Genomic DNA, 12,945 nt, shown 5'->3' with positions numbered 1-12,945 from the left:
CTGACCTTCAGACACCTCTGTTTTGTAATGTCTTCACTTTTCCTGTATGCTCAGAGCCTGATTTCCATAATGGTTCTCCTTTCTTTGTGTCAAGACCTGGTTTATGACCTCTTCTTTCTAATATTTTTAATTTTTTTGCATTATTTTCCAGTGAGGAAATTCAGGATATGTCCACATGATGGTGATGTGCTGAGTCTTTACAACATGTAAGCAGTGTTCTGCATGACATGGATTGTTGTGGGGTGAGAAAAGTGAATCATTCTGCCTTCATCTCATCTGACACACCATCATAGAACACTGCTAAAATTCCTACGTTATAGATGCCTATGTTATAGATGCTGCATATAGGTATTGGAAGAAACTGGAACCTTCATACTAAACGAAAACCAAGGGCAAGGCCCTGTTCCCACTCTCTTTAGTAGAAGAGCACAAATAGGGATGGACCATCTCTTTGCGTTTATACTCAGAACTAAGCTGTGAAATCTTTTCATCACAGAATTAACTTCACCTGACCTCAGGCTCCGAAATGTCAGACAATATAACTACTCTGAATTTCGATGCCTTACATTTAGGTGAGATGAATCTCAATTAAAATAAGATTTGCTGTTCAGTTACAGTGTTTTGTTGTGGCATGAGCACCATGACGCATTCAGGCTGTGGATAGATTTTACCTACAGCTTTAGACAGCAGTATTAAAATCTCCAGTCATTCTCATGTGGAGCCAGTGGTAGTGATGTACAGATTTTAGAGAGAATCAGTGGAGGCTGATATGCCTTCAATACTTGAATCATTGAATTTGTCATTCTTTGGCTCAGCTGTCAATTTGTAAATTCCTTATTTAGGCACTTTAATAAAAGCAGCCTGATTTATTGATCCTGTCTGTAAATGTTGCTTAAAACTCATTGTTTCTGTGATAGAATAACAGGCTGTTAATTAAAATTATTAAGTAATTTCCCCCTGGAATTTGTGATTTTAAGTACTTGGGATGTGCTGACCTCATATTTCTACAAGCATTTGTAACTTGCACAGAAATGCACATACACATAGAACTGCTTCTTCCTATTACTATTTTCATTTAGAGAAAAACAAATCATTCCATGACTGAGGCTGAATGTTTCATTTTTTTGATTGCTACAGCAGGCTCAGCCATGTAGCCAAACACTGTGAGGCCATTCATTAATTTTCCAGGTTGATCCAGCTGAGTTTTAAAGATTTTTATTTTTTATCTGTCCCTGTTCTTTGATGCTGTGCCCATCTCATGCAAAGATTTTGTGCAATTCTGAAAGTCCCTTTGCCCTGTAAAAAATAGTTTGCAAGGCTACTTACCAAAGAATGATCAATTTTTGGTAAACAGCATATAGATCCACTAGAGGGAGGTGCAAGAGGGTCAAAATGTGAGCACTTATTTGACACCAACTTCTTAAAGTTGTAAGGTGACTTGAAGTATTCTTCATGGCCTATAGACTAGAATAAAATTCACACAATCTTCCATCACACACACACAAAATAAGCAGATTTACTGGCTGTTGATGTGCCTGTTTCACTGAGTGAAAACTCTGAGTGACTGTTTAGATCTCGATATCTACCTTGAATACTACCTACTGTGATCTCTGAAACACTTCATAGATTAGTATTCTTGCAAGAGCTGAGTGTTTCATGTCAATGAATTAAAGAGAAAAATAAGGTACTTTCAAACGGTTATAATGTGTAAGCAACTAAACATGAAATCCTAGAAGGATCCTGTGAAGAAAAGTAGCATTTGTAGGAATAACAGTGCTAGAGATATGATTTTCGTCTTGGATATAACTTGGATACAACTTTATGTGAAACTCAGTGTCCACAGTTAAAAATACTGTTAAAATTGGAGAAGATGGAGAATAAACTCAAAACTTACTCAAGTACTAAAGAAAAAAGGCTTGTAGTGGGAGAGGTTAACTTTCTGTATGTCGGAATGATAGAAGGGTATGATTATGGTATTTAGGAATAAAATACTAACTGGCTTATTAAGAACCTAGGTTGGAATATGGAATCAGGTGGACTTTAATGAGAAACTAGGAGAAAATAAAGTTTCCTTTTCCTCTATGGAACAGAGTAGGAGGGAGGAGTGGTGTTTCATGGAAATAAAGCTTTCCACATATCTTTGGATTAAGTCTGGTTATACTGCCAAAAGTTGATATACTAGACAAAAATTGCTGTGCTCCATGGAGGGTTATATCTATAACATGCAGGAGATCAGACTATTTATTCTGATGATTGCTGGAATCTTAACCTCTGTGAACTGCTGAACTGAAATTGTGGTGCTATGATTTTTCACAGATTTCACAGATTTTCACAGATTCACAGCAACTTTACAGACAGAGCTAAGTTAGAAAATAGCAGTATTTTCTGTGTGAACAATTGAAAATGTACAGTGCTTGACTGTTCAACAGTTTTAGCAGATTTTTATTCAAGGTGAAGTTTCTGCTTTCTATAGATGTCACAGTGAAACTCCTGAGGCTTGTGTTGGATTTATATAGAAGTTCAATGACTAAGGCTTTCCTAGTATTACCTAAAAAATACCTGCCAGAAGCAAAGACAAAATGAAGTCTGGCCAGGAAAAAATTTAACTGTGTGTTCATACCAGCATTTTTCCTTTTCCTGTAGTCCCTGCTCTGGTGCATTTGTGTTGCTTGAAACGCACTCATTCCTTGATGCCAGTTCACTCTGTACTCTGAAGAGACCCTGTATGAGAACATCATAAGGGAAAGTTTTGTTAGGGACTGTCTTAGTGCTAGGAGACAAATTGTTACGCAAACCCTAGCAAAGATTTTCCAAGTTAGCTGACACAGGCCACTTAAGGACTCTTGTTTTTTTGAAACAGTACTGTCCCTTTAGGAGTAATAACTGTTCTCCTAGGGACAATTATGCTTTGTTGTAAATTCTGGATGTTCTCTGTTCCAAAGAATACTTTGTAAGATATTCTTATGTACATGTCCCTGTTTGTGGACATGGAATTTATAACTAAAGCATAGGATGCATCTTAACCTCTGTGGTGCCCACCTCTGTTGTGCATTGGGAGACTCTAAATGACTGCCTTATATTAAATACCTGCTATAAGAGGATGGATGGAATGCATCTTACTTGGTTAATTTTAGATCTGATTAATTGTAATGCTGAGGCTTGCTCCTCTGTGTAGAGGGAAATGGTCAAGTCTTCTGCACTGGACTCTGAATCATTTCTAATCAGCTCTTCAGTTCAGATACAGACATACATCACATTTAAGGGAACAACAGGCACATGAAAAAGCCAGAAAAAACAATGGAATTTTAAATTCCTGAATACAGAGTATGACAAAGCTGTGAACAAAAGAAAGCAGCAAGAAAAGGATGTCCATGAGCTGAAAATTGCAATATATCTGTGAGCCAAGAAATTATATTGGTATTTAGGGCTGATGCAGAACAAATGATATGAACAAAAACTCAAAGTGATAAATAAAGTCAGATTATTCTTGGACAGAGTCACACATTATATAGCAGTGAGACAAAATAGATCAAGAAAAGCTGATTTAAAAAAAAGAACTTTGAAAGGGTAGAGGAATTTTAATCATGGAAAGATTTAATTACACTCTTATTGATCAGTATCACAACTCTGAATAAACTTCCCCTACACAAGTTCTGAACACTCTGCTCTTTAGGGAATGAGCCCTCCTAAGCATCTTTTCAAACAGGCTGCAGAGCATGTGCCCAGTTGCCTTTTTTATCTCACAAGAAATGAGCCAACTAAACAACTTATATTGAGAGGACTGGTTCTTTGGTGGGGCTAAAGAACTGAGGGAAGTAAGGATTCTTTTCTTCTGGAGATTGTAATAATTTTAATGTACTTAAATGTCCTTTACAACGTAGAAAATTGCTGGCATGGCTCAATTGCCCAGTGTTACTGATTAAATCTTATGGGACAATAGGTAATTATAATAATGAAGTAGAATCTCCTTAATGAAGATCAGTCCATAATCAGAAGCATCATCCTTGGGTATGATCTGCGTGATTTACTTCTCATTTCCTCCTTCTAAATTTCTTACAGTGCAAGGTTTTTAGCTGCTGCCAACTCATTTCAGGGAACAATGGGAAGAATGCAAAGTTTTTCTCTTCCTGAAAATAAATACTTGTATTGATTTTCTGGATCTTGATGTATGGGTAAAAGCAACTCTAATAAAATAATATTTATTCATGTTTACTGAAAAAAAGCAAGAATGAAACAGGACCCGAATTACGTAACCGTTACCTGCAGGAAAGCAGAAACCCTCCTGCAAGAACTAAGTGCGGTTCTCAAGTTACTGTTATCCTTGGTTTTCAGGGATATCACAGGGAGCATAAAATACACAGGATCATGCTGCATAAATTCACAAGGTTGCACTTCAGAATCTGTAATCATAAGCAAGAGCTTTTAAATGAAGGTTTTCGAAGCTGTTCTTTTTTCATTTTTTAAAAAAGAAATTAAAAATATTATAGTAGAGAGGATCACTGAGGAGTTATTCTGACACAGAGTATGAACCAAAGGCATTTTCCATGTAGCTGTCTGACACTGGTGAGATTTACTTTTAAAATGGGAGAAATTGCAATCTTGAGGAAACCACTGGTACCATAACGACAATTTTGAGTCTGAATAGAATCTGAAATATCTGAAATTCAAAGTGATTAATTTTTTAAGTCTTAACAGGAATGTGACAGGACCATAAATTGTTGTAGGTCATAACAGGCCTGTAGCAGGGACTCTTATGCAGTATATGGAACTCATTTATTGTGAAAGTCTATTTAATAAGTAGGCTATTTAAATGCAGAAATAAGACTGAATTCTGCATAAGCACAGATTTAGCAGAATGCTTAGGTTTGTAGCTTTTTTTTCAATTCCTCATTTCTTCTTGAAGTATCTTGGTGAATTTGGTCTGTAAGGTTTTGCCCTACCTAACTGGAGACATTTTCAGTGTAGACACTTTAGGCCTAAATGTAGCACTTTATTTTCTAAACAATGCATATACTGCTTTTTTCTCTGTAACTTGTTGCAGTTGTGAGAGTGTCTAATTTGTTGCTATCAGTAAGATCAATTTTTCAGGTCTAAATAAAAACAAACATGAGAGAGGCTGACTTCAATGTAGAAGAAAGCCCCAGAAAAACAGAGCATTTCAATAAACGTGTCCCTACCTAAAAATCTTGTTTTGATGAATTAAGTGAATCTGACAAAGTGAAACCAATTAAAAAACTTTTAAATAATGTCTAAAGAATACCAAGATGCTGAGATGCCAGAAGACAATTGGAAATGATTCAGCACAGTGTAAGTGCTGAAGACCATGGATGCAATTATCTTGACAAAATTCAATGGCTGTTAAACGTAATTGGGGTTAGGGGTCATTTCCTAACTCTGAAGAAATTCTCACAATTTGTTTTTTGTTTTTGAAATCTCAGCACAAGCCTTGGGTCTAGTTCTTTGGTTTATTATCACAGCATCAACTTCATTTTGAGCACTACACCTTCAGCTGTTCTCCATGCCCTTCACTGCCTTTTCAGAAGAAAGGGAAGACCTTTGAATTTAATTATTTAGTCCTTAAAAAACTCTATGTCAAAAACTTCTCTGACTCCCAAGTTGTTACATTTGGTGCCTCAAGGGAACTAAGCTTATTCACAGTACCTCATGGCCTGTATGATCTAATGTGATCATATTCAGACCAAAAGGGACAAGACCTTTAAATGATTACCAAAATAATTTACAGGAGGGACACTTTTTTTCCTTACCACAAAATTGATTTTTCTCCAGAAAAAGAAGTCTATATGTAGACAAGAGGCATTATATTCCCAGGAATAAATCAGAAAGCTCTAAAAGCAGTTATATTATATGTAGGCTTTCACATTTTTAAATTAATTGATTTTAGAAATGAAGAAAATTTGAAGAGTGAAAATATATTTTAATAGTCATATTCAGAAAGATTGTTACTGCTGAGTGACAACACAGGGTGTTATAGAATTGAGTGAAATGTAAAGTGTTACAAGGATTGTTGTGCTTCATAACCCCAAAACCACTGATAACACCTCGCAATTTCTGCTTCTAGCTTTACTCCTTGGTCAGGTCAGACGGCTTATTTAGCCTGCAACTTGATCGGCTAGAGCCAAGTCTCTTCAATAGCATCAAGGTATCTACAAGATGGACACAACATCTAGGTGGTCCTGTGAATACCTGTAACAAACATCAATAATTTCATCTAAAACCTACACATCTTTTTGTCATGAAAATCTAGTGCTTCATATTGTGCAAGAAAGATATTTTGAGCAGGGAAAGGAACACAAAGCCCATACCACACTTTTTAAATCCACCCTTAAGAAAGAAAAGGTGCTCATTAAGTCAGATGATTACATTTGCCATTTCAGAGGAAAGGGAATTAGGAAGAGAGGACACCTCATCATTCAGTGAAAATAGAAGTGTCATCTGCATATAAATGTATAAGGTTTTGCACAGCCTTCAGCTGGGTTCCTAATAAGGTGAAAAATACAGTTAGAAATATAACACTGACCCTGGTGATACAGGTATTCAAATGGTTTTGAGAAAATCAGTCTTTAAGTTCTGCAGGATGAGTACATCTGTGGGGAGGGGAAAGAATGGATACCAGACTGGGACAAAAAATGATCATCAGGGTTAGGACACCACACTGAGAAGCAGTGAGGATGAAATCTTAAATACTCCTCTGCATTCTTTACCACTTTGTTTTATGGTGAATACTTTTCCACTGAGTGGAAAAGTCAGCCAAAGGTTTGTTGCTGATGTTTCCCCATGAACAGTGACACACTTTCTCACTAGATTTGGCTATCTACACAGAATATGTGCTGCTGGTGTCTGTGCCTCGTGGTGCCACGCTTTGCAGGAGGATCGAAGAGTTCCACAAAGAACCTGAATCATCTAGGCACTTGTGAGTTCCCCCATAAAGGACTATTTTGGTAGGAGGAACAAGGGATAATTTGACTTTTCACTCACTAGCAGAAAATGCTGGAAATTCTTTTCATCATTTCCAATCTGATTTCACCGTGAATTTCTGAGGGAAGCTGGACTGGCAGTATGCAGGACTTGAATAATTTCTAAAGAATTCTTGTACAAGCTATTCGCTCACTATACACTGATTTTCATGTTGTCAAGGGGAGATATAAGTCTTTCATTTTATAGGAGTTTTTTATTTATGTTCTTGGTAAATAAACAGCCTCAAGGGTGTTGTGATATAGTGAAGTCATCTACACGTACATGCTGGTGAGCAAAAGTAGTCTTAGAAATAGGTTAAGATAAAAGACAAGTTGGGATGATGACACAGACTCTTATTTTCTCTCACAAGCAACAGAAATGTGGGTTCATGTAGCTTGTTAACCAGACATAAACCTCCTCACTGCATTTAAAGGAATAGGCATTTTGTCTTTGGTAGAACTTTTAATCAAGTGAAGAAATTTTTGGATGGGGAAGAACTCTGCTCTGCCTGTTTGCTTGCTCAGATTTGTATTCATGAAGGTAGATGGGCGAGGTATCCTAGGAGTAGATGGAGGACAGATTTAAAAGCTGAGTTAGATTTGAATTTCAGAGAAATGGGCACTGGGAGATCATGGCAAAAGTGATCCAGAGTAGTTTACTCAGGTTGCTGGAGGACATCAGGCTATTGCTCTGAAAAGTAAAGAAACACTGTAAATTCCTGACCACTGTCCTGGTTTTGATTAAAAATATATAATTAAATGAAAAAAAAATCAAACACCCTGGTATTGATAAGCTGATTCAATTTCTCCAGTGGTTTTGAACTTTCAGGCTGCAGATGCTTTGCCTTTTCAAACCTTTCTGTTCTGTTATGTAGATTGTTGCTCTTCATTGCTAAAGAGTTTTTAATACCTTTTTAATTCTAAAGCTGGGGCTTAAGAGAAAATAATATCTCTGAGGAGAGAGAGAGAGAAAGAGAGAGAAGCATCATGATTTTGCACTCAAGCTTGGCAGCTTAGTGGAATTTCTGACATTTCCTAACAGGTTCTTTGATAGCATAGGATTTATGTTCTTTGCTTGCTTTTGACCTGTCTCTGCAGATGGGAGACAGAAATAGAGATGATGCATTGAACATAATTTTCTACAGAGCTTTTCCCACTTCTCAAGGGTTCCTTCTTTTCCTGTGGGAGCACTAGTTCTTTTTTTCTATCATATATAAGGAGGGGAAAACTCAAAATAATTTTGCATCCGGGAGTAGGCATATCACTTCTTTGCAGTTACATTTGCTTTACATTTCTGGCAATGGTCATGAATGACTGGTCTCAGCTATGGCTCATTATTCTTTCCTTAAAGGGCTTGGCACAATAGTGAGAGGCAGGAAAATCCTATTCAATTTCATATTCTTTCTTCTGACTGGCAGATACACCATGAGCAGTTTTGCTGGAGGAATCATTTGGGGAATGGGAAAAGGAAAGTGAAGCCTGGAAGTTTCAGACTCTTGCAAAGAGAGTCTATCAGAAGGGCTACAGATGACAACTTTTATCCAGCTCATTCAAACAGAAGTCAAGACAGCCAGTAACTGCTCTGGACAGCAATTGTAATGGAGCCACTTCTGGTGAGTGACAAGACTGCACTGTGAGGGAAGAAGAGGGGGATAAAGGTTTGTATATTTATTTTTTTAAAAATATAAATAATTTATATATTTATATAAAAAAGTTATACAGATCAGATCAAGGGAATGACACATGACAGGAATGGAAGGTGAATATTAGAGCCAGAGTCACAGAGGTGTTTCTTTATGTCTTTTATGTAATCTTTTATGTCTTAATATTCTGTATTCTTTACACCTCTTGCTTCCCTTTCTAGGAGCCTCTTTGGAGCAGATTGTTGGTAAGGAAGTGAGATAACTCCCAGACCTATCAAACACTGCAGTAAGCCCCAGTTCTTTGTTTTCATAAGACTGTTTAATGCTACCACTGACAATGAGAACTTTTTTCTCCTCCTCTTTGACATCTCCAAAGGGCTCTGTAAGCATCTGTGGGGTGTGTCCTCACAGCCACGTTTTAATGAAAATGTTATTCACTTCACTGACAATGTCATTTGCAAATGCCTTTATGACATAATGACTTGCTAAATTAATAGCAGGAAATGTGTCACTTAATTAAAAAATACAGGGAATAACTCCCCTTCCTTTGGAAGAGATACCAACACAGACAGAGTCAGCCTTTTCTTCCTAATTCAACACGCCATCAGTGATAAATGCTTGGTTGAATAAAAGGGTCAGTCATTCATATTAACTGTGGGAGATAAGACTATCAACACTCAGTTGAACATTTAAAGATTTAGGAAGCAGCTCTTTAAAATGAACCTTTAAGGGAGGTTCAGTCACTAACAGCTCTGTTAAGTGGAGTTGGCTAGCTCTTACCAGCCATCAAAATCCTCCTTTAATCCAAGACTCACTGTTTCAAGAGGAGGAGGTGAGTCCTGCTAGTCCTTCAGCAGAGACCAGAGAAACCTGCAGATCCTCCTGTCAAGAAACAGATACACAGGGCAAGGTTTAAATAGAAGATTTTGTGCCCTTGAGATCTTTGCTACCGCAGAGCAAGATAAGGGAACCACAGGTGGCAAGCTGCATTGAAAGAGTTCAAAGTCACTTATTTCAAAGTCAAAATTATATTTCCAAGTACAGCCTCAATTCAGTGCTGCATGCATATATTTTAAAATTAATTATTTTCATCACAGAATCCCATACAGTTTTTCACATGGAACTTTGTCTCACTTCCAGGAGGATGAGACTCAGGAAGTCAGCTGGCATATAGCAGCACAACCCTAGCAGTTAAAGTTCAGCAAGGTCAGAATCACCTGGTAGCAGGACCTTATTATGAGAAATATGAGTTAATTACAGCAAAAGAAAGGCCCACCTCCAGCTACTAAAAATACATGGAATGTTTCTCCCTCTAGAACACTGCTACTGATGTTTTTTAATTATACTGATGTGAGTTTTTAATCAGATTGAAATATGTCTGTATAATTTGCAATAGGGACATTTGACTGATGTAGCAACATCAACAGAGAAGAAGAAAAAATCACAGCCATAACACCTATAATGCTATGATAATGAACAATTAGAAATTGCAGTGTGCTATCTGCATTCTAATTGCTCTGTAGTACTCAGAGAGGTTTGATTGGTGGTGTGGTTTTTGCTTTGACTCTTACACAAAGTCCTTTTACAGCAACATAAAAATTTACATTGGTTTTTGTGGGCTTTGGGTGAAGTCCTTCTTGCAACAAAAGGAATAGGAATATAGAAACCAAGGTTAGAATTGAAGTGTCTTCAGAAAAGGAAGAAATCTGAGTCCCAGTTCTTATGTCTGTTATTTAAATTCATTCCTTTTTCTGGCTAAACCATTGAGTTCTGAGGCATGGCGTGCATGGCAGGTTCTGCATGTGTGTGCTCTGCTGGAGTTTCTGTGTTAGCATGATATTTATCTTCAGGGGCCTTGTTTAAAATGGAGCCAGTTCTTCACCCCAAATATTATGGAGACGAGGGTTTGTAGGTGCCAGCTAGCTTCTGTTTAAATTAACCATAAAGGGAGTGTTCTGGGTCCGCTAAGCATCTGTTAAGGACAGAAAGAAGCTCATGCACTGAGCTATCTGCTCTGTTGTTGGCAGACATTATGGTAACCTTACAGCAGAAGCAGCCCCTGTGGATAAGCTATATGGTGAGGTAAAAGGGGATGATATGCTCACTGGAGAAGACAGTCCTATTGTGTAGTTTGTTGCCTAACCCAGTCCCAGCATCGGCCCTGTGAAACATTATTTCCAGGGTGATTGACAAAGACATGGGTTTAACTCCTGTTGGGATGGCAGGTGTGCAGACAGTCCAGGGAGGGGAAGGAAGGGAAAGGGGATATTCAAACTGCTGCAATGAAATGTGCCTGAATTAAGGAAAAAATCTGACTTTCTATGAGCAGATTGAAGACATGAGTCGGATTCAGAGGACTTTTCCTCAAGAATATACCTCAAGACTTGTCTCAGCTGCAATCTGTTGTGTTTATCCATAGTTGTTCATCCATATCTATTCATATCTATATTCATATTCTATCATTCATATCTATCCATATCTATTCATTTGCACTAGCTAAATTCTGACTTGTAAACACAAATTTTGCTCTTTTTTTTTTCTCAGTACAGGTAAATGATTTTTGGCAAAAGTCAATACTACTGTAAAGTAATAGCCAAAATAAGGTATTGATCACCTTTTTCCTATAGGAGTTGTTGAACATTTTTCTATTAACATATTAAACCTGAAGTTGCAATTAAACTACTTTGATTTGGAATCATCAGTGTTTTAAAAATACTTCCATATCTTTGTTGCGAAAAATTCTGAATATCCAAACTTCCCATGCTTTATATTTTATCTACATTCAGGTCAATTAGTTAGCTGACAAATATCCATCCAGATAAAATACTGCCAGCTGTTTGTGTATCTTGGGCCTGTTCAACCAACTCACTCTATTATCCCAATTTGTAAAGCTGGCTGGCTAAGTGTGTCATCTGTATTACAGTGACACATCTATACTCAGTAGAAAGCAAACAAACCTCCCATAACATAACAGTTCTATCATCTACAAGAAACAAATTAGCATATCTACCATTTTTCTCTTGTGCTGGGTACTTGTTTATGTATAGTTTAATTTCTCCATTACATGTGTTAGAATGCATTAAGCAGTAAAACTGTATGTATTGAATTGATTACATCTTTTAATTAAATGTTGGTGTTTCTGAACGTCTGAGATGCATTTTTAATTTTCTGTTGTGGGAGGAGGGAAGAACCAATAATCATTGGAACAGCAAGGTGCATTCAATCTTGGTAGACTAATCACTGGGAGAAGAGTAGACTTGGAATAATACTCCCAGAGAAGAATGTCCATTGCAGCCAGGGATGACACAGGCCATTAGACCTTACTTTTCCAAAGTCCTGCTTATATTACATAATTAACAATGGGATCAGCTTTAAGGTCTTCTCCTTGGGCAAGCATTCCCACAAGGAGGCTGCTACTATCTTATGGCAACTACGTTGTACCTGCCTTCTTCAGACTTTTATGTGTGTTGGTGTGCATGAACAGAGATCCAAGTCCAGAGGTTTGTTATGGTGATCAGTGCATGGATCTTTTCATCCTCAGCTATCCCAACATTTCTCACTTCTAAAGAGGAACTGTGAGAAGGAGCTAGAGGTCCGTATGTATTGAATTATTTCTGTTTGCCTCCTTATTCCACCGTGTGCAGTTTTACAAACTGAGATTACAACCGAGTTCAGGTCTGGGTTGGATTAAATGATCAAATGTGTGACTCCTGTAGATACCCTAGGGGAGCACGTACTGTAAGTTGAGGTCTTAAGTTTATACTGCAGTTGTAAAAAATCTCAGTGAGAAATTTCCTACCCATGAACTCTCTTCCCCTTGAGATTTCTTCCTCAACAGGAATTTTTTCCTCCACAGGCCCTCTGTGGGAGAAGAAGCTCTGACCCGAAGGAACTCTTAACAGGGATTTTTCTGAGGCCAATGTGAACGTAATAACCTTTGTGGTTAGTGAGACTTTTGGAATGCTGTGTATCTGTACAACACACACACCAGATTGTGTCCCAAATTCAGCCGTGAGTATTATTACAGAGACAATTTTTGGTTTATATTTTTCTCTTCTCCCATTTTAAGTGCTGCAGAGTACTTCTGGCAAATGAATAACATGGTATTGTAGTTAAGGGTTAGTTAATGATGGTTAATGGTCATTAAACTAGTCTTAGTTAATGACCCCTTCCAGTATTGGGAAGAACATTTTTTTACTCACTGCACTTCAAAATATATTCAAAAGAGCTGTCAGTGACCTTTGAATATGTTCCTGGCTGCCCTGGGAATGCATTTTTGTTGTTTGTAAAGAACAGTTTGAACTACTGGAATAAGAAATAAAAGTATG

The 12,945-nt window shown here is 37.4% G+C and overlaps 1 long non-coding RNA gene across 2 annotated transcripts in view; it reads left to right on the top strand.

Moving 5' to 3' along the window:
* Positions 1-12,696, top strand: part of LOC134548589 (uncharacterized) — a 44,994-nt gene extending 32,298 nt beyond the window's left edge. Inside the window, exons 1-3 of one of the 2 annotated variants that reach the window (XR_010079815.1) lie at positions 6,839-6,931; positions 8,393-8,587; positions 12,474-12,696. This is a non-coding gene — a long non-coding RNA (uncharacterized LOC134548589). Of the gene's footprint in view, positions 1-6,838; positions 6,932-8,392; positions 8,588-12,473 lie in introns of those variants that run through there. The other variant, XR_010079814.1, reaches the window with a different exon arrangement.
* Positions 12,697-12,945: the final 249 nt, after the last annotated feature.

The sequence above is a fragment of the Prinia subflava genome, chromosome 3 (assembly GCF_021018805.1).
Source record: "Prinia subflava isolate CZ2003 ecotype Zambia chromosome 3, Cam_Psub_1.2, whole genome shotgun sequence".
NCBI lineage: Eukaryota > Metazoa > Chordata > Aves > Passeriformes > Cisticolidae > Prinia > Prinia subflava.
This window is presented reverse-complemented; position numbering and strand designations above follow the sequence as displayed.